General features: G+C 44.9%; 22 non-coding genes and 2 pseudogenes across 22 annotated transcripts; all 24 read right to left on the bottom strand.

Moving 5' to 3' along the window:
• Positions 1–1,897: 1,897 nt before the first annotated feature.
• LOC125379378 lies at positions 1,898–2,061 on the bottom strand. Its single transcript, XR_007220738.1, has one exon. It is a non-coding gene; the product is annotated as a U1 spliceosomal RNA (small nuclear RNA).
• A 428-nt stretch (positions 2,062–2,489) lies between these two features.
• Positions 2,490–2,653, bottom strand: LOC125379377. Its single transcript, XR_007220737.1, has one exon. It is a non-coding gene; the product is annotated as a U1 spliceosomal RNA (small nuclear RNA).
• A 428-nt stretch (positions 2,654–3,081) lies between these two features.
• On the bottom strand, positions 3,082–3,245 carry LOC125379376. Its single transcript, XR_007220736.1, has one exon. It is a non-coding gene; the product is annotated as a U1 spliceosomal RNA (small nuclear RNA).
• Positions 3,246–3,673: 428 nt separating this feature from the next.
• Positions 3,674–3,837, bottom strand: LOC125379375. The gene has a single exon (XR_007220735.1). It is a non-coding gene; the product is annotated as a U1 spliceosomal RNA (small nuclear RNA).
• A 428-nt stretch (positions 3,838–4,265) lies between these two features.
• LOC125379374 lies at positions 4,266–4,429 on the bottom strand. The gene has a single exon (XR_007220734.1). It is a non-coding gene; the product is annotated as a U1 spliceosomal RNA (small nuclear RNA).
• Positions 4,430–4,857: 428 nt separating this feature from the next.
• On the bottom strand, positions 4,858–5,021 carry LOC125379373. Its single transcript, XR_007220733.1, has one exon. It is a non-coding gene; the product is annotated as a U1 spliceosomal RNA (small nuclear RNA).
• Positions 5,022–5,449: 428 nt separating this feature from the next.
• On the bottom strand, positions 5,450–5,613 carry LOC125379372. The gene has a single exon (XR_007220732.1). It is a non-coding gene; the product is annotated as a U1 spliceosomal RNA (small nuclear RNA).
• A 428-nt stretch (positions 5,614–6,041) lies between these two features.
• Positions 6,042–6,205, bottom strand: LOC125379370. The gene has a single exon (XR_007220730.1). It is a non-coding gene; the product is annotated as a U1 spliceosomal RNA (small nuclear RNA).
• A 428-nt stretch (positions 6,206–6,633) lies between these two features.
• LOC125379382 lies at positions 6,634–6,797 on the bottom strand. Its single transcript, XR_007220742.1, has one exon. It is a non-coding gene; the product is annotated as a U1 spliceosomal RNA (small nuclear RNA).
• A 428-nt stretch (positions 6,798–7,225) lies between these two features.
• On the bottom strand, positions 7,226–7,389 carry LOC125379369. Its single transcript, XR_007220729.1, has one exon. It is a non-coding gene; the product is annotated as a U1 spliceosomal RNA (small nuclear RNA).
• Positions 7,390–7,817: 428 nt separating this feature from the next.
• Positions 7,818–7,981, bottom strand: LOC125379368. The gene has a single exon (XR_007220728.1). It is a non-coding gene; the product is annotated as a U1 spliceosomal RNA (small nuclear RNA).
• Positions 7,982–8,409: 428 nt separating this feature from the next.
• On the bottom strand, positions 8,410–8,573 carry LOC125379367. The gene has a single exon (XR_007220727.1). It is a non-coding gene; the product is annotated as a U1 spliceosomal RNA (small nuclear RNA).
• Positions 8,574–9,001: 428 nt separating this feature from the next.
• On the bottom strand, positions 9,002–9,165 carry LOC125379366. Its single transcript, XR_007220726.1, has one exon. It is a non-coding gene; the product is annotated as a U1 spliceosomal RNA (small nuclear RNA).
• Positions 9,166–9,593: 428 nt separating this feature from the next.
• LOC125379365 lies at positions 9,594–9,757 on the bottom strand. The gene has a single exon (XR_007220725.1). It is a non-coding gene; the product is annotated as a U1 spliceosomal RNA (small nuclear RNA).
• Positions 9,758–10,185: 428 nt separating this feature from the next.
• Positions 10,186–10,349, bottom strand: LOC125379364. The gene has a single exon (XR_007220724.1). It is a non-coding gene; the product is annotated as a U1 spliceosomal RNA (small nuclear RNA).
• Positions 10,350–10,777: 428 nt separating this feature from the next.
• LOC124124130 lies at positions 10,778–10,915 on the bottom strand (annotated as a pseudogene).
• A 1,950-nt stretch (positions 10,916–12,865) lies between these two features.
• Positions 12,866–13,029, bottom strand: LOC124124123. Its single transcript, XR_006859407.2, has one exon. It is a non-coding gene; the product is annotated as a U1 spliceosomal RNA (small nuclear RNA).
• A 428-nt stretch (positions 13,030–13,457) lies between these two features.
• Positions 13,458–13,595, bottom strand: LOC125379583 (annotated as a pseudogene).
• A 2,034-nt stretch (positions 13,596–15,629) lies between these two features.
• On the bottom strand, positions 15,630–15,793 carry LOC125379363. Its single transcript, XR_007220723.1, has one exon. It is a non-coding gene; the product is annotated as a U1 spliceosomal RNA (small nuclear RNA).
• Positions 15,794–16,221: 428 nt separating this feature from the next.
• Positions 16,222–16,385, bottom strand: LOC125379362. The gene has a single exon (XR_007220722.1). It is a non-coding gene; the product is annotated as a U1 spliceosomal RNA (small nuclear RNA).
• A 428-nt stretch (positions 16,386–16,813) lies between these two features.
• On the bottom strand, positions 16,814–16,977 carry LOC125379360. The gene has a single exon (XR_007220720.1). It is a non-coding gene; the product is annotated as a U1 spliceosomal RNA (small nuclear RNA).
• A 428-nt stretch (positions 16,978–17,405) lies between these two features.
• On the bottom strand, positions 17,406–17,569 carry LOC124124124. The gene has a single exon (XR_006859408.2). It is a non-coding gene; the product is annotated as a U1 spliceosomal RNA (small nuclear RNA).
• Positions 17,570–17,997: 428 nt separating this feature from the next.
• LOC125379359 lies at positions 17,998–18,161 on the bottom strand. Its single transcript, XR_007220719.1, has one exon. It is a non-coding gene; the product is annotated as a U1 spliceosomal RNA (small nuclear RNA).
• A 428-nt stretch (positions 18,162–18,589) lies between these two features.
• Positions 18,590–18,753, bottom strand: LOC125379358. Its single transcript, XR_007220718.1, has one exon. It is a non-coding gene; the product is annotated as a U1 spliceosomal RNA (small nuclear RNA).
• Between the last annotated feature and the right edge of the window lie 70 nt (positions 18,754–18,823).

The following is an 18,823-nucleotide window of genomic DNA, read 5'->3' as shown; positions in this document are numbered from 1 at the left end:
AAACGTATATACATAACATGAAGCCCCCCCTTCATATAAAATTGCATATATCGATAGTTAACAACAAAATATATACATGATTTTAATATACGTACCGCACTATAGAATCCCGGCTCAGAGCCGTCAATACAGTATCCAATATTCAGAATCATTGTCCGGGGGCGTTTCCATATCGTCAACATAGAATCACAAAACACAAAACTGGTATCAAGTGGTAACACTGCCCGGACTTCCGGTTGAGTCTGTGTCTATATCCTTTCCAGGCGCAGTCATCCCCCAGTTTAATTGTTCTCTTCTGTGTGCGTCCTCCATGGTGTCCTTGACCATTTTAGCTGCTGAGTAATTGTGTCTACTAGGAGACAACGGTCGTTTTCTATGTCCTTCTGGGATATCAGTGTCCATTTTGGAATCCGGTGTTGGCTGGTCGCATGGAACCTGAATTACTGGCACATGTTCTGAAGACCCAGTGTGAACTGGCCCTGTCTGAATGGGTTCTTCATCTGGAGGCTGAGTCCCCTTCTCCTTCTCCTTCTCCTCTGTTGGGTTCTGAAGTGACCAATCCTCCCTTGCTGCTGCTTCCTCCATCTCCTTCATCTCCTTCTCAATTTCTTCTTCATCATCTCTAAAGGTGCTTGCCTGTTTATTGTTAGTCACTGCTTCAGAGTATGATTTCCGGGCAGGCCGATAGGAGGTAACTGGTGCTTGCATCTTAGCACTCCCTGAACATTCCTTTCTGACATGTCCTACCTCATGACATTTCAGACAAAGGGGGGTTCTTCCGGCCAATGTGAACAATAAAGGAAAGGCACTACTTCGTCCAGTGATATTCACAAGGTGAGGGATCAAAGCAATGTCTTCATAGTTCATCTCTAAGAGCACATTATATGATCCCATAAAGCAGCCCTTGTCGAACTCCTCTTTGCTAACGTCTTCCTCCACATTTATAACTTTTCCGTAGTCCGCAAAGAATCTTGTCAAAAATGCACATCCGTATTCTTCAGGTAGCCAATGAACTCTCACAGATGTTCTCACTTTGTTGATGAGGGAGAAGTAAACACTCAATTTTGGTGACAACTCTTTAAAACCTTCTTCGTGGAGCTCTTCAGCCAACTCCTCTGAATCCAAAGTTAAAAACCATTCTGTGGCTTTATCCCTCCTCGTCAGTCTATTGATACTGTTTCCAAGGAATCCATACAGGAAGGTGAAGAGCTTGTACCTTGTTACGGAAAACCGTTCCGGGCCAACAAAATCCAACTTGACGACCCTTCTCCTGATGCTGGGTGTTGTCTCGGATTTCCTGGGGCCATTACCTGAGCTTATAATGGCTGCCATGATGCACAATACGAGATGGGGGGAGTCCGAAGACAAAGGACAAGATGTCCTGCCCGCCCGTAGACCTGTTTGGAAAAAATATATTACTGCTCGATACTTTCCTGCTGATCGCTGCAAAGCCTGTGCCAGGTAAGTATGCCTGAAGCTGCAGCTTCCTAACCATCACTACAAACATACACATCACCTCACTCAGGTGTCTTGTAAACAACACATCACACATATTCCATTTCAGTTCAAACATGTATATACTCCCCTGTACATGGAACTACATTCAAACGTTCGCTTTATGCAAAGATTGTTGACAGGAAAAACGAGACAGAAATGGCTTGATATGCATTTTTGGCTGCATAGACATGCACCTTGCGCCAGGTACCCAGGGGAGGCAACTTCCATGTCAACACCCAAGTTTCCTTCCGGGTCCTCTCTTTCTCCCTGGGAGCTACTCAGCAGAAACAACACAACAACAATAGCAACACCATCATCATCAACAACAACAACAACTGAACATGTCATGATAGACAAACAGAATGAAAAAAAAAGAATTTCTATTTTTGATTGTTTTTTCCAGGGGAGAGCGCGAACGCAGTCCCCCACACTTATAAATTGCGCACCCGAGTCGTCCACATTTGGGACGATCGCAGGGGTCAACCAAGCCGAAGTGCAATGGAAAGGTCTCGCCCCGGGCCCACAGCCTTGCGGATCACTGTAAAGCCTGTGCCAGGTAAGTATGCCTGAAGCTGCAGCTTCCTAACCATCACTACAAACATACACATCACCTCACTCAGGTGTCTTGTAAACAACACATCACACATATTCCATTTCAGTTCAAACATGTATATACTCCCCTGTACATGGAACTACATTCAAACGTTCGCTTTATGCAAAGATTGTTGACAGGAAAAACGAGACAGAAATGGCTTGATATGCATTTTTGGCTGCATAGACATGCACCTTGCGCCAGGTACCCAGGGGAGGCAACTTCCATGTCAACACCCAAGTTTCCTTCCGGGTCCTCTCTTTCTCCCTGGGAGCTACTCAGCAGAAACAACACAACAACAATAGCAACACCATCATCATCAACAACAACAACAACTGAACATGTCATGATAGACAAACAGAATGAAAAAAAAAGAATTTCTATTTTTGATTGTTTTTTCCAGGGGAGAGCGCGAACGCAGTCCCCCACACTTATAAATTGCGCACCCGAGTCGTCCACATTTGGGACGATCGCAGGGGTCAACCAAGCCGAAGTGCAATGGAAAGGTCTCGCCCCGGGCCCACAGCCTTGCGGATCACTGTAAAGCCTGTGCCAGGTAAGTATGCCTGAAGCTGCAGCTTCCTAACCATCACTACAAACATACACATCACCTCACTCAGGTGTCTTGTAAACAACACATCACACATATTCCATTTCAGTTCAAACATGTATATACTCCCCTGTACATGGAACTACATTCAAACGTTCGCTTTATGCAAAGATTGTTGACAGGAAAAACGAGACAGAAATGGCTTGATATGCATTTTTGGCTGCATAGACATGCACCTTGCGCCAGGTACCCAGGGGAGGCAACTTCCATGTCAACACCCAAGTTTCCTTCCGGGTCCTCTCTTTCTCCCTGGGAGCTACTCAGCAGAAACAACACAACAACAATAGCAACACCATCATCATCAACAACAACAACAACTGAACATGTCATGATAGACAAACAGAATGAAAAAAAAAGAATTTCTATTTTTGATTGTTTTTTCCAGGGGAGAGCGCGAACGCAGTCCCCCACACTTATAAATTGCGCACCCGAGTCGTCCACATTTGGGACGATCGCAGGGGTCAACCAAGCCGAAGTGCAATGGAAAGGTCTCGCCCCGGGCCCACAGCCTTGCGGATCACTGTAAAGCCTGTGCCAGGTAAGTATGCCTGAAGCTGCAGCTTCCTAACCATCACTACAAACATACACATCACCTCACTCAGGTGTCTTGTAAACAACACATCACACATATTCCATTTCAGTTCAAACATGTATATACTCCCCTGTACATGGAACTACATTCAAACGTTCGCTTTATGCAAAGATTGTTGACAGGAAAAACGAGACAGAAATGGCTTGATATGCATTTTTGGCTGCATAGACATGCACCTTGCGCCAGGTACCCAGGGGAGGCAACTTCCATGTCAACACCCAAGTTTCCTTCCGGGTCCTCTCTTTCTCCCTGGGAGCTACTCAGCAGAAACAACACAACAACAATAGCAACACCATCATCATCAACAACAACAACAACTGAACATGTCATGATAGACAAACAGAATGAAAAAAAAAGAATTTCTATTTTTGATTGTTTTTTCCAGGGGAGAGCGCGAACGCAGTCCCCCACACTTATAAATTGCGCACCCGAGTCGTCCACATTTGGGACGATCGCAGGGGTCAACCAAGCCGAAGTGCAATGGAAAGGTCTCGCCCCGGGCCCACAGCCTTGCGGATCACTGTAAAGCCTGTGCCAGGTAAGTATGCCTGAAGCTGCAGCTTCCTAACCATCACTACAAACATACACATCACCTCACTCAGGTGTCTTGTAAACAACACATCACACATATTCCATTTCAGTTCAAACATGTATATACTCCCCTGTACATGGAACTACATTCAAACGTTCGCTTTATGCAAAGATTGTTGACAGGAAAAACGAGACAGAAATGGCTTGATATGCATTTTTGGCTGCATAGACATGCACCTTGCGCCAGGTACCCAGGGGAGGCAACTTCCATGTCAACACCCAAGTTTCCTTCCGGGTCCTCTCTTTCTCCCTGGGAGCTACTCAGCAGAAACAACACAACAACAATAGCAACACCATCATCATCAACAACAACAACAACTGAACATGTCATGATAGACAAACAGAATGAAAAAAAAAGAATTTCTAATTTTGATTGTTTTTTCCAGGGGAGAGCGCGAACGCAGTCCCCCACACTTATAAATTGCGCACCCGAGTCGTCCACATTTGGGACGATCGCAGGGGTCAACCAAGCCGAAGTGCAATGGAAAGGTCTCGCCCCGGGCCCACAGCCTTGCGGATCACTGTAAAGCCTGTGCCAGGTAAGTATGCCTGAAGCTGCAGCTTCCTAACCATCACTACAAACATACACATCACCTCACTCAGGTGTCTTGTAAACAACACATCACACATATTCCATTTCAGTTCAAACATGTATATACTCCCCTGTACATGGAACTACATTCAAACGTTCGCTTTATGCAAAGATTGTTGACAGGAAAAACGAGACAGAAATGGCTTGATATGCATTTTTGGCTGCATAGACATGCACCTTGCGCCAGGTACCCAGGGGAGGCAACTTCCATGTCAACACCCAAGTTTCCTTCCGGGTCCTCTCTTTCTCCCTGGGAGCTACTCAGCAGAAACAACACAACAACAATAGCAACACCATCATCATCAACAACAACAACAACTGAACATGTCATGATAGACAAACAGAATGAAAAAAAAAGAATTTCTATTTTTGATTGTTTTTTCCAGGGGAGAGCGCGAACGCAGTCCCCCACACTTATAAATTGCGCACCCGAGTCGTCCACATTTGGGACGATCGCAGGGGTCAACCAAGCCGAAGTGCAATGGAAAGGTCTCGCCCCGGGCCCACAGCCTTGCGGATCACTGTAAAGCCTGTGCCAGGTAAGTATGCCTGAAGCTGCAGCTTCCTAACCATCACTACAAACATACACATCACCTCACTCAGGTGTCTTGTAAACAACACATCACACATATTCCATTTCAGTTCAAACATGTATATACTCCCCTGTACATGGAACTACATTCAAACGTTCGCTTTATGCAAAGATTGTTGACAGGAAAAACGAGACAGAAATGGCTTGATATGCATTTTTGGCTGCATAGACATGCACCTTGCGCCAGGTACCCAGGGGAGGCAACTTCCATGTCAACACCCAAGTTTCCTTCCGGGTCCTCTCTTTCTCCCTGGGAGCTACTCAGCAGAAACAACACAACAACAATAGCAACACCATCATCATCAACAACAACAACAACTGAACATGTCATGATAGACAAACAGAATGAAAAAAAAAGAATTTCTATTTTTGATTGTTTTTTCCAGGGGAGAGCGCGAACGCAGTCCCCCACACTTATAAATTGCGCACCCGAGTCGTCCACATTTGGGACGATCGCAGGGGTCAACCAAGCCGAAGTGCAATGGAAAGGTCTCGCCCCGGGCCCACAGCCTTGCGGATCACTGTAAAGCCTGTGCCAGGTAAGTATGCCTGAAGCTGCAGCTTCCTAACCATCACTACAAACATACACATCACCTCACTCAGGTGTCTTGTAAACAACACATCACACATATTCCATTTCAGTTCAAACATGTATATACTCCCCTGTACATGGAACTACATTCAAACGTTCGCTTTATGCAAAGATTGTTGACAGGAAAAACGAGACAGAAATGGCTTGATATGCATTTTTGGCTGCATAGACATGCACCTTGCGCCAGGTACCCAGGGGAGGCAACTTCCATGTCAACACCCAAGTTTCCTTCCGGGTCCTCTCTTTCTCCCTGGGAGCTACTCAGCAGAAACAACACAACAACAATAGCAACACCATCATCATCAACAACAACAACAACTGAACATGTCATGATAGACAAACAGAATGAAAAAAAAAGAATTTCTAATTTTGATTGTTTTTTCCAGGGGAGAGCGCGAACGCAGTCCCCCACACTTATAAATTGCGCACCCGAGTCGTCCACATTTGGGACGATCGCAGGGGTCAACCAAGCCGAAGTGCAATGGAAAGGTCTCGCCCCGGGCCCACAGCCTTGCGGATCACTGTAAAGCCTGTGCCAGGTAAGTATGCCTGAAGCTGCAGCTTCCTAACCATCACTACAAACATACACATCACCTCACTCAGGTGTCTTGTAAACAACACATCACACATATTCCATTTCAGTTCAAACATGTATATACTCCCCTGTACATGGAACTACATTCAAACGTTCGCTTTATGCAAAGATTGTTGACAGGAAAAACGAGACAGAAATGGCTTGATATGCATTTTTGGCTGCATAGACATGCACCTTGCGCCAGGTACCCAGGGGAGGCAACTTCCATGTCAACACCCAAGTTTCCTTCCGGGTCCTCTCTTTCTCCCTGGGAGCTACTCAGCAGAAACAACACAACAACAATAGCAACACCATCATCATCAACAACAACAACAACTGAACATGTCATGATAGACAAACAGAATGAAAAAAAAAGAATTTCTATTTTTGATTGTTTTTTCCAGAGGAGAGCGCGAACGCAGTCCCCCACACTTATAAATTGCGCACCCGAGTCGTCCACATTTGGGACGATCGCAGGGGTCAACCAAGCCGAAGTGCAATGGAAAGGTCTCGCCCCGGGCCCACAGCCTTGCGGATCACTGTAAAGCCTGTGCCAGGTAAGTATGCCTGAAGCTGCAGCTTCCTAACCATCACTACAAACATACACATCACCTCACTCAGGTGTCTTGTAAACAACACATCACACATATTCCATTTCAGTTCAAACATGTATATACTCCCCTGTACATGGAACTACATTCAAACGTTCGCTTTATGCAAAGATTGTTGACAGGAAAAACGAGACAGAAATGGCTTGATATGCATTTTTGGCTGCATAGACATGCACCTTGCGCCAGGTACCCAGGGGAGGCAACTTCCATGTCAACACCCAAGTTTCCTTCCGGGTCCTCTCTTTCTCCCTGGGAGCTACTCAGCAGAAACAACACAACAACAATAGCAACACCATCATCATCAACAACAACAACAACTGAACATGTCATGATAGACAAACAGAATGAAAAAAAAAGAATTTCTATTTTTGATTGTTTTTTCCAGGGGAGAGCGCGAACGCAGTCCCCCACACTTATAAATTGCGCACCCGAGTCGTCCACATTTGGGACGATCGCAGGGGTCAACCAAGCCGAAGTGCAATGGAAAGGTCTCGCCCCGGGCCCACAGCCTTGCGGATCACTGTAAAGCCTGTGCCAGGTAAGTATGCCTGAAGCTGCAGCTTCCTAACCATCACTACAAACATACACATCACCTCACTCAGGTGTCTTGTAAACAACACATCACACATATTCCATTTCAGTTCAAACATGTATATACTCCCCTGTACATGGAACTACATTCAAACGTTCGCTTTATGCAAAGATTGTTGACAGGAAAAACGAGACAGAAATGGCTTGATATGCATTTTTGGCTGCATAGACATGCACCTTGCGCCAGGTACCCAGGGGAGGCAACTTCCATGTCAACACCCAAGTTTCCTTCCGGGTCCTCTCTTTCTCCCTGGGAGCTACTCAGCAGAAACAACACAACAACAATAGCAACACCATCATCATCAACAACAACAACAACTGAACATGTCATGATAGACAAACAGAATGAAAAAAAAAGAATTTCTATTTTTGATTGTTTTTTCCAGGGGAGAGCGCGAACGCAGTCCCCCACACTTATAAATTGCGCACCCGAGTCGTCCACATTTGGGACGATCGCAGGGGTCAACCAAGCCGAAGTGCAATGGAAAGGTCTCGCCCCGGGCCCACAGCCTTGCGGATCACTGTAAAGCCTGTGCCAGGTAAGTATGCCTGAAGCTGCAGCTTCCTAACCATCACTACAAACATACACATCACCTCACTCAGGTGTCTTGTAAACAACACATCACACATATTCCATTTCAGTTCAAACATGTATATACTCCCCTGTACATGGAACTACATTCAAACGTTCGCTTTATGCAAAGATTGTTGACAGGAAAAACGAGACAGAAATGGCTTGATATGCATTTTTGGCTGCATAGACATGCACCTTGCGCCAGGTACCCAGGGGAGGCAACTTCCATGTCAACACCCAAGTTTCCTTCCGGGTCCTCTCTTTCTCCCTGGGAGCTACTCAGCAGAAACAACACAACAACAATAGCAACACCATCATCATCAACAACAACAACAACTGAACATGTCATGATAGACAAACAGAATGAAAAAAAAAGAATTTCTATTTTTGATTGTTTTTTCCAGGGGAGAGCGCGAACGCAGTCCCCCACACTTATAAATTGCGCACCCGAGTCGTCCACATTTGGGACGATCGCAGGGGTCAACCAAGCCGAAGTGCAATGGAAAGGTCTCGCCCCGGGCCCACAGCCTTGCGGATCACTGTAAAGCCTGTGCCAGGTAAGTATGCCTGAAGCTGCAGCTTCCTAACCATCACTACAAACATACACATCACCTCACTCAGGTGTCTTGTAAACAACACATCACACATATTCCATTTCAGTTCAAACATGTATATACTCCCCTGTACATGGAACTACATTCAAACGTTCGCTTTATGCAAAGATTGTTGACAGGAAAAACGAGACAGAAATGGCTTGATATGCATTTTTGGCTGCATAGACATGCACCTTGCGCCAGGTACCCAGGGGAGGCAACTTCCATGTCAACACCCAAGTTTCCTTCCGGGTCCTCTCTTTCTCCCTGGGAGCTACTCAGCAGAAACAACACAACAACAATAGCAACACCATCATCATCAACAACAACAACAACTGAACATGTCATGATAGACAAACAGAATGAAAAAAAAAGAATTTCTATTTTTGATTGTTTTTTCCAGGGGAGAGCGCGAACGCAGTCCCCCACACTTATAAATTGCGCACCCGAGTCGTCCACATTTGGGACGATCGCAGGGGTCAACCAAGCCGAAGTGCAATGGAAAGGTCTCGCCCCGGGCCCACAGCCTTGCGGATCACTGTAAAGCCTGTGCCAGGTAAGTATGCCTGAAGCTGCAGCTTCCTAACCATCACTACAAACATACACATCACCTCACTCAGGTGTCTTGTAAACAACACATCACACATATTCCATTTCAGTTCAAACATGTATATACTCCCCTGTACATGGAACTACATTCAAACGTTCGCTTTATGCAAAGATTGTTGACAGGAAAAACGAGACAGAAATGGCTTGATATGCATTTTTGGCTGCATAGACATGCACCTTGCGCCAGGTACCCAGGGGAGGCAACTTCCATGTCAACACCCAAGTTTCCTTCCGGGTCCTCTCTTTCTCCCTGGGAGCTACTCAGCAGAAACAACACAACAACAATAGCAACACCATCATCATCAACAACAACAACAACTGAACATGTCATGATAGACAAACAGAATGAAAAAAAAAGAATTTCTATTTTTGATTGTTTTTTCCAGGGGAGAGCGCGAACGCAGTCCCCCACACTTATAAATTGCGCACCCGAGTCGTCCACATTTGGGACGATCGCAGGGGTCAACCAAGCCGAAGTGCAATGGAAAGGTCTCGCCCCGGGCCCACAGCCTTGCGGATCACTGTAAAGCCTGTGCCAGGTAAGTATGCCTGAAGCTGCAGCTTCCTAACCATCACTACAAACATACACATCACCTCACTCAGGTGTCTTGTAAACAACACATCACACATATTCCATTTCAGTTCAAACATGTATATACTCCCCTGTACATGGAACTACATTCAAACGTTCGCTTTATGCAAAGATTGTTGACAGGAAAAACGAGACAGAAATGGCTTGATATGCATTTTTGGCTGCATAGACATGCACCTTGCGCCAGGTACCCAGGGGAGGCAACTTCCATGTCAACACCCAAGTTTCCTTCCGGGTCCTCTCTTTCTCCCTGGGAGCTACTCAGCAGAAACAACACAACAACAATAGCAACACCATCATCATCAACAACAACAACAACTGAACATGTCATGATAGACAAACAGAATGAAAAAAAAAGAATTTCTATTTTTGATTGTTTTTTCCAGGGGAGAGCGCGAACGCAGTCCCCCACACTTATAAATTGCGCACCCGAGTCGTCCACATTTGGGACGATCGCAGGGGTCAACCAAGCCGAAGTGCAATGGAAAGGTCTCGCCCCGGGCCCACAGCCTTGCGGATCACTGTAAAGCCTGTGCCAGGTAAGTATGCCTGAAGCTGCAGCTTCCTAACCATCACTACAAACATACACATCACCTCACTCAGGTGTCTTGTAAACAACACATCACACATATTCCATTTCAGTTCAAACATGTATATACTCCCCTGTACATGGAACTACATTCAAACGTTCGCTTTATGCAAAGATTGTTGACAGGAAAAACGAGACAGAAATGGCTTGATATGCATTTTTGGCTGCATAGACATGCACCTTGCGCCAGGTACCCAGGGGAGGCAACTTCCATGTCAACACCCAAGTTTCCTTCCGGGTCCTCTCTTTCTCCCTGGGAGCTACTCAGCAGAAACAACACAACAACAATAGCAACACCATCATCATCAACAACAACAACAACTGAACATGTCATGATAGACAAACAGAATGAAAAAAAAAGAATTTCTATTTTTGATTGTTTTTTCCAGGGGAGAGCGCGAACGCAGTCCCCCACACTTATAAATTGCGCACCCGAGTCGTCCACATTTGGGACGATCGCAGGGGTCAACCAAGCCGAAGTGCAATGGAAAGGTCTCGCCCCGGGCCCACAGCCTTGTTTTTTTTTTGTTTTTTTTTTTTTTTTTTGTTTTTAATAAAGTTTATTCACGGAAACTTTTACAAGTGCAGACAGTGCCTAGGCCATCACCTCGAAAAATTAAAAGAAATATCACAGAGTTGAGATGATGGCCACTAACAATAAATTCTTAAAGACAGAAACATGTTAAATATCTAAAGGGCAAGTAAAGTTATTGACAATAGAATCCTGTCCCTTTGGAATCTTAGAATGTTCCATTTTTTCCTTCAAAGCCTTAATCAACTTAGTTTTTTCACAACGCGCTTCATATAAAGTTGTTCCATAAAGCTGCAGTCCTTCCATGAATTTCTGTAAGTCCTCCTCATCAACTGTAACACCCCAATTTCTGGTTTTTCTCACTCTGATAGAAACAATCCTTGGTTTAGCAACAACATGCTTTGGTCTAGCAACATATTTGTCTTGTAACTGTTGAGTTTCTTTCACACTCTTCTTCTTCTTTATCTCTTCCTCGTCTGGCGTGTCCTGATTCAAAGGCTGTTTTCTTTTTCCTTCTGTGTCCTTGTGTATAATATCAGGGTTGTGAGAAGTCGCTATTTCCCGCATTTCTGTTGATACTAACTTCTCAGGTGGTACAGAAATCACTTCAGCTGGTACAGTAATCACAATGTCACGGTTGGGGTCCATCTCCAAATTAGGATCTTTTAGACTGTGAACACTCTCCATGTCATCATCTTCCTCGGAGTCATTGCCTACATCTATCGAGAGTGCATGTTCTCTGGCTTCCTTCTCCTTAGCAGCTATCTCTGCTGAACTTGTGCCGGGGCACTTTGCTCGTACGTGTCCAAAGAGATGACATCTCAGGCATATTGGTGCTCGCCCAGGGGCCGTTATCAACATAGACTGTTTGTCACCAAATCTGACTATGTGTGGAATCTTGCCTTTTTCTTCTTCTGTCACGTCCATCTTCACAATTCGTACTCCCGAAAAGACCTTAACATCATCCACTTCAACATATTCTCGCAATACCTCCACAACTTTGCCAAACTTGGAGAAATAGTCTTGTAGAAAGGAGGATTTGACTGTAGCCTGAAGCCAATGTATCCTCAGAGGAACCATGTAACGTCCATATTCATAGAAGGAGATCGTGTTATCCTCAAACACGATACTTTGTAGTTCCTTTAGCCTTTTTGCTTCTTCCACCGAGTCCAAAGTAACAAAAACCTGTCCAAAATATTCTGTTTTCCATACTCCGGCAACATGTTCCACAGAAAAGTCGGGAACAGCTGTCTTCAAAAGATGAATATACTCTGGAACTGTAGAAACTCTCGTTGATGTATGGATCCGGACTGTCCTGGTCTCTACTTCCTTATCAATGCACTCCTCAGGAATGGGTCCAGCGTTGATGACTGTAGTGGAAGCCATGGTAAGTGAGGGGAGACTACTGAAAGTCACACAGTCTATGACTGATGCCCGCTCGTAGATCTGTGGAAGGAAAAGACTGATTAATGCTCATATACTTAATCACTGGAAAGCCTGTGCCAGGTAAGTATGCCTGAAGCTGCAGCTTCCTAACCATCACTACAAACATACACATCACCTCACTCAGGTGTCTTGTAAACAACACATCACACATATTCCATTTCAGTTCAAACATGTATATACTCCCCTGTACATGGAACTACATTCAAACGTTCGCTTTATGCAAAGATTGTTGACAGGAAAAACGAGACAGAAATGGCTTGATATGCATTTTTGGCTGCATAGACATGCACCTTGCGCCAGGTACCCAGGGGAGGCAACTTCCATGTCAACACCCAAGTTTCCTTCCGGGTCCTCTCTTTCTCCCTGGGAGCTACTCAGCAGAAACAACACAACAACAATAGCAACACCATCATCATCAACAACAACAACAACTGAACATGTCATGATAGACAAACAGAATGAAAAAAAAAGAATTTCTATTTTTGATTGTTTTTTCCAGGGGAGAGCGCGAACGCAGTCCCCCACACTTATAAATTGCGCACCCGAGTCGTCCACATTTGGGACGATCGCAGGGGTCAACCAAGCCGAAGTGCAATGGAAAGGTCTCGCCCCGGGCCCACAGCCTTGCGGATCACTGTAAAGCCTGTGCCAGGTAAGTATGCCTGAAGCTGCAGCTTCCTAACCATCACTACAAACATACACATCACCTCACTCAGGTGTCTTGTAAACAACACATCACACATAATCCATTTCAGTTCAAACATGTATATACTCCCCTGTACATGGAACTACATTCAAACGTTCGCTTTATGCAAAGATTGTTGACAGGAAAAACGAGACAGAAATGGCTTGATATGCATTTTTGGCTGCATAGACATGCACCTTGCGCCAGGTACCCAGGGGAGGCAACTTCCATGTCAACACCCAAGTTTCCTTCCGGGTCCTCTCTTTCTCCCTGGGAGCTACTCAGCAGAAACAACACAACAACAATAGCAACACCATCATCATCAACAACAACAACAACTGAACATGTCATGATAGACAAACAGAATGAAAAAAAAAGAATTTCTATTTTTGATTGTTTTTTCCAGGGGAGAGCGCGAACGCAGTCCCCCACACTTATAAATTGCGCACCCGAGTCGTCCACATTTGGGACGATCGCAGGGGTCAACCAAGCCGAAGTGCAATGGAAAGGTCTCGCCCCGGGCCCACAGCCTTGTTTTTTTTTGTTTTTTTTTTGTTTTTTTTAATAAAGTTTATTCCCGAAAACTTGTACAATTGCAGACAGTGCTTTGACCATCACCTCGACAAAAATAAAATAAGATATCACAGAGTTGAGGTGATGGCCACTAACATTTTACTTTTTAAAGACTGAAATGTATCTGTTATACCTTCAAAAAGGCATCTTTAAAGTCACTTGGGTTTGATAAAATTTCATGATGTCATCTTCAGTGACACTGACCTCATACACAAAAGAAGAACGGTTTATAGGAAGTTTCTGTTTTTCACCTTTTGACAACAAAGCCAGATGCAATGCATTTCCATATAAATTACTTTCTTTCTCTGTCATTCCTTTTCTCTGTAAATCCTTCTTAAATCTTTCAATTTCCTCAGGATTTGTCTGAACAACTGGGCGGTCAGAGTCTTTTTCTCGAATCAGTCTCACTTTACTAGTCATAGTCTGCAGTGGTTGAGCAACCTTCTTAGATGTGTCTATCTGTTCTATATCCATCATTGGAGTCTGTTCTGGTCTAGTCCCTGTCTCACTTTTTTTCTTCTTTATGTTTTCATCTGCCTTCTCCTGTTGCAAAGGTTGTTTTCTCTTTCCTTCTGAATCGTCAACTTGCTTCTGTGTGGTTAATGCTGTAGCTACATCTTTCTCCTCAACTGGAACAGTAATGACCAGATCTTCACTGGTCTGCTTCATACTTCGAACACTTTCCAAATCATCATCATCATCATCTTCTTCTTCATCCTCCGGAACATTTTCCACATCCAACGAGAAAGTTTGATCTCTCCTCCGTTTTTCCCTAGCAGCAATTTCAGAAGAACTCGTACCTGGGCATTTTGCTCTGACATGACCGAGAGAATGGCATCTTAAACAAATTGGGGATCTTCCAGGGGCCGTTATCAGCATTGATTGTTTATCTCCGAATCTGACTAAGTGTGGGATCATTTCTTTTTCTTCTTCCGTCAACTCCATTTTTACAATTCGCACACCTGAGAAAACTTTTGTGTTGTCCACCTCCACATATTCCCGCAACACTTCGATAACCTTTCCAAACTTGGAGAAATAGTCCTGAACAAACGAAGATTTCACTGTAGCATGAAGCCAGTGGATCCTAAGGGAAACGATAAATCGTCCATACTCGTAGAAATAGATCCTGTCATTCCCAAACACAACACTTTGAAGATCCGTTAAACGCTTTGCTTCCTCTGTTGATCCCAAAGTAAGAAACACTTGTCCATATTGTTCTGTTTTCCATATCCCCGAACATTGGTCCAAGGAAAGGTCTGGCACAGCTGACTTGAGGAGATGAACATACTCTTGCACTGTAAAAACCCTTGCAGTAGTGAAAATCCGGACGGTTCTGCTCTCAACCTCTTTGCCAATAAACTCCTCTGGAATAGGTCCAGCGTTTACAGCAGCAGTGTAGGACATGTTGAATGAGGGGAGACTAATTAAAGTCGCACAGTACAGAGACTGATGCCCGCTCGTAGACCTGTAAAATGTTAAGTGTCAGTATACAAAATGTCACATGAAAAACTTTCAAAACTCCTGAAGGAGACGATACTTCCCGTATGGCTGTAAAGCCTGTGCCAGGTAAGTATGCCTGAAGCTGCAGCTTCCTAACCATCACTACAAACATACACATCACCTCACTCAGGTGTCTTGTAAACAACACATCACACATATTCCATTTCAGTTCAAACATGTATATACTCCCCTGTACATGGAACTACATTCAAACGTTCGCTTTATGCAAAGATTGTTGACAGGAAAAACGAGACAGAAATGGCTTGATATGCATTTTTGGCTGCATAGACATGCACCTTGCGCCAGGTACCCAGGGGAGGCAACTTCCATGTCAACACCCAAGTTTCCTTCCGGGTCCTCTCTTTCTCCCTGGGAGCTACTCAGCAGAAACAACACAACAACAATAGCAACACCATCATCATCAACAACAACAACAACTGAACATGTCATGATAGACAAACAGAATGAAAAAAAAAGAATTTCTATTTTTGATTGTTTTTTCCAGGGGAGAGCGCGAACGCAGTCCCCCACACTTATAAATTGCGCACCCGAGTCGTCCACATTTGGGACGATCGCAGGGGTCAACCAAGCCGAAGTGCAATGGAAAGGTCTCGCCCCGGGCCCACAGCCTTGCGGATCACTGTAAAGCCTGTGCCAGGTAAGTATGCCTGAAGCTGCAGCTTCCTAACCATCACTACAAACATACACATCACCTCACTCAGGTGTCTTGTAAACAACACATCACACATATTCCATTTCAGTTCAAACATGTATATACTCCCCTGTACATGGAACTACATTCAAACGTTCGCTTTATGCAAAGATTGTTGACAGGAAAAACGAGACAGAAATGGCTTGATATGCATTTTTGGCTGCATAGACATGCACCTTGCGCCAGGTACCCAGGGGAGGCAACTTCCATGTCAACACCCAAGTTTCCTTCCGGGTCCTCTCTTTCTCCCTGGGAGCTACTCAGCAGAAACAACACAACAACAATAGCAACACCATCATCATCAACAACAACAACAACTGAACATGTCATGATAGACAAACAGAATGAAAAAAAAAGAATTTCTATTTTTGATTGTTTTTTCCAGGGGAGAGCGCGAACGCAGTCCCCCACACTTATAAATTGCGCACCCGAGTCGTCCACATTTGGGACGATCGCAGGGGTCAACCAAGCCGAAGTGCAATGGAAAGGTCTCGCCCCGGGCCCACAGCCTTGCGGATCACTGTAAAGCCTGTGCCAGGTAAGTATGCCTGAAGCTGCAGCTTCCTAACCATCACTACAAACATACACATCACCTCACTCAGGTGTCTTGTAAACAACACATCACACATATTCCATTTCAGTTCAAACATGTATATACTCCCCTGTACATGGAACTACATTCAAACGTTCGCTTTATGCAAAGATTGTTGACAGGAAAAACGAGACAGAAATGGCTTGATATGCATTTTTGGCTGCATAGACATGCACCTTGCGCCAGGTACCCAGGGGAGGCAACTTCCATGTCAACACCCAAGTTTCCTTCCGGGTCCTCTCTTTCTCCCTGGGAGCTACTCAGCAGAAACAACACAACAACAATAGCAACACCATCATCATCAACAACAACAACAACTGAACATGTCATGATAGACAAACAGAATGAAAAAAAAAGAATTTCTATTTTTGATTGTTTTTTCCAGGGGAGAGCGCGAACGCAGTCCCCCACACTTATAAATTGCGCACCCGAGTCGTCCACATTTGGGACGATCGCAGGGGTCAACCAAGCCGAAGTGCAATGGAAAGGTCTCGCCCCGGGCCCACAGCCTTGCGGATCACTGTAAAGCCTGTGCCAGGTAAGTATGCCTGAAGCTGCAGCTTCCTAACCATCACTACAAACATACACATCACCTCACTCAGGTGTCTTGTAAACAACACATCACACATATTCCATTTCAGTTCAAACATGTATATACTCCCCTGTACATGGAACTACATTCAAACGTTCGCTTTATGCAAAGATTGTTGACAGGAAAAACGAGACAGAAATGGCTTGATATGCATTTTTGGCTGCATAGACATGCACCTTGCGCCAGGTACCCAGGGGAGGCAACTTCCATGTCAACACCCAAGTTTCCTTCCGGGTCCTCTCTTTCTCCCTGGGAGCTACTCAGCAGAAACAACACAACAACAATAGCAACACCATCATCATCAACAACAACAACAACTGAACATGTCATGATAGACAAACAGAATGAAAAAAAAAGAATTTCTATTTTTGATTGTTTTTTCCAGGGGAGAGCGCGAACGCAGTCCCCCACACTTATAAATTGCGCACCCGAGTCGTCCACATTTGGGACGATCGCAGGGGTCAACCAAGCCGAAGTGCAATGGAAAGGTCTCGCCCCGGGCCCACAGCCTTGCGGATCACTGTAAAGCCTGTGCCAGGTAAGTATGCCTGAAGCTGCAGCTTCCTAACCATCACTACAAACATACACATCACCTCACTCAGGTGTCTTGTAAACAACACATCACACATATTCCATTTCAGTTCAAACATGTATATACTCCCCTGTACATGGAACTACATTCAAACGTTCGCTTTATGCAAAGATTGTTGACAGGAAAAACGAGACAGAAATGGCTTGATATGCATTTTTGGCTGCATAGACATGCACCTTGCGCCAGGTACCCAGGGGAGGCAACTTCCATGTCAACACCCAAGTTTCCTTCCGGGTCCTCTCTTTCTCCCTGGGAGCTACTCAGCAGAAACAACACAACAACAATAGCAACACCATCATCATCAACAACAACAACAACTGAACATGTCATGATAGACAAACAGAATGAAAAAAAAAGAATTTCTATTTTTGATTGTTTTTTCCAGGGGAGAGCGCGAACGCAGTCCCCCACACTTATAAATTGCGCACCCGAGTCGTCCACATTTGGGACGATCGCAGGGGTCAACCAAGCCGAAGTGCAATGGAAAGGTCTCGCCCCGGGCCCACAGCCTTGCGGATCACTGTAAAGCCTGTGCCAGGTAAGTATGCCTGAAGCTGCAGCTTCCTAACCATCACTACAAACATACACATCACCTCACTCAGGTGTCTTGTAAACAACACATCACACATATTCCATTTCAGTTCAAACATGTATATACTCCCCTGTACATGGAACTACATTCAAACGTTCGCTTTATGCAAAGATTGTTGACAGGAAAAACGAGACAGAAATGGCTTGATATGCATTTTTGGCTGCATAGACATGCACCTTGCGCCAGGTACCCAGGGGAGGCAACTTCCATGTCAACACCCAAGTTTCCTTCCGGGTCCTCTCTTTCTCCCTGGGAGCTACTCAGCAGAAACAACACAACAACAATAGCAACACCATCATCATCAACAACAACAACAACTGAACATGTCATGATAGACAAACAGAATGAAAAAAAAAGAATTTCTATTTTTGATTGTTTTTTCCAGGGGAGAGCGCGAACGCAGTCCCCCACACTTATAAATTGCGCACCCGAGTCGTCCACATTTGGGACGATCGCAGGGGTCAACCAAGCCGAAGTGCAATGGAAAGGTCTCGCCCCGGGCCCACAGCCTTGCGGATCACTGTAAAGCCTGTGCCAGGTAAGTATGCCTGAAGCTGCAGCTTCCTAACCATCACTACAAACATACACATCACCTCACTCAGGTGTCTTGTAAACA

Source organism: Haliotis rufescens, unplaced genomic scaffold (assembly GCF_023055435.1).
Source record: "Haliotis rufescens isolate VD_foot unplaced genomic scaffold, xgHalRufe1.0.p SCAF_14, whole genome shotgun sequence".
Taxonomy (NCBI): domain Eukaryota; kingdom Metazoa; phylum Mollusca; class Gastropoda; order Lepetellida; family Haliotidae; genus Haliotis; species Haliotis rufescens.
The sequence above is the reverse complement of the archived record's forward strand: the minus strand, read 5'-3'. Positions and strand labels throughout refer to the sequence as shown.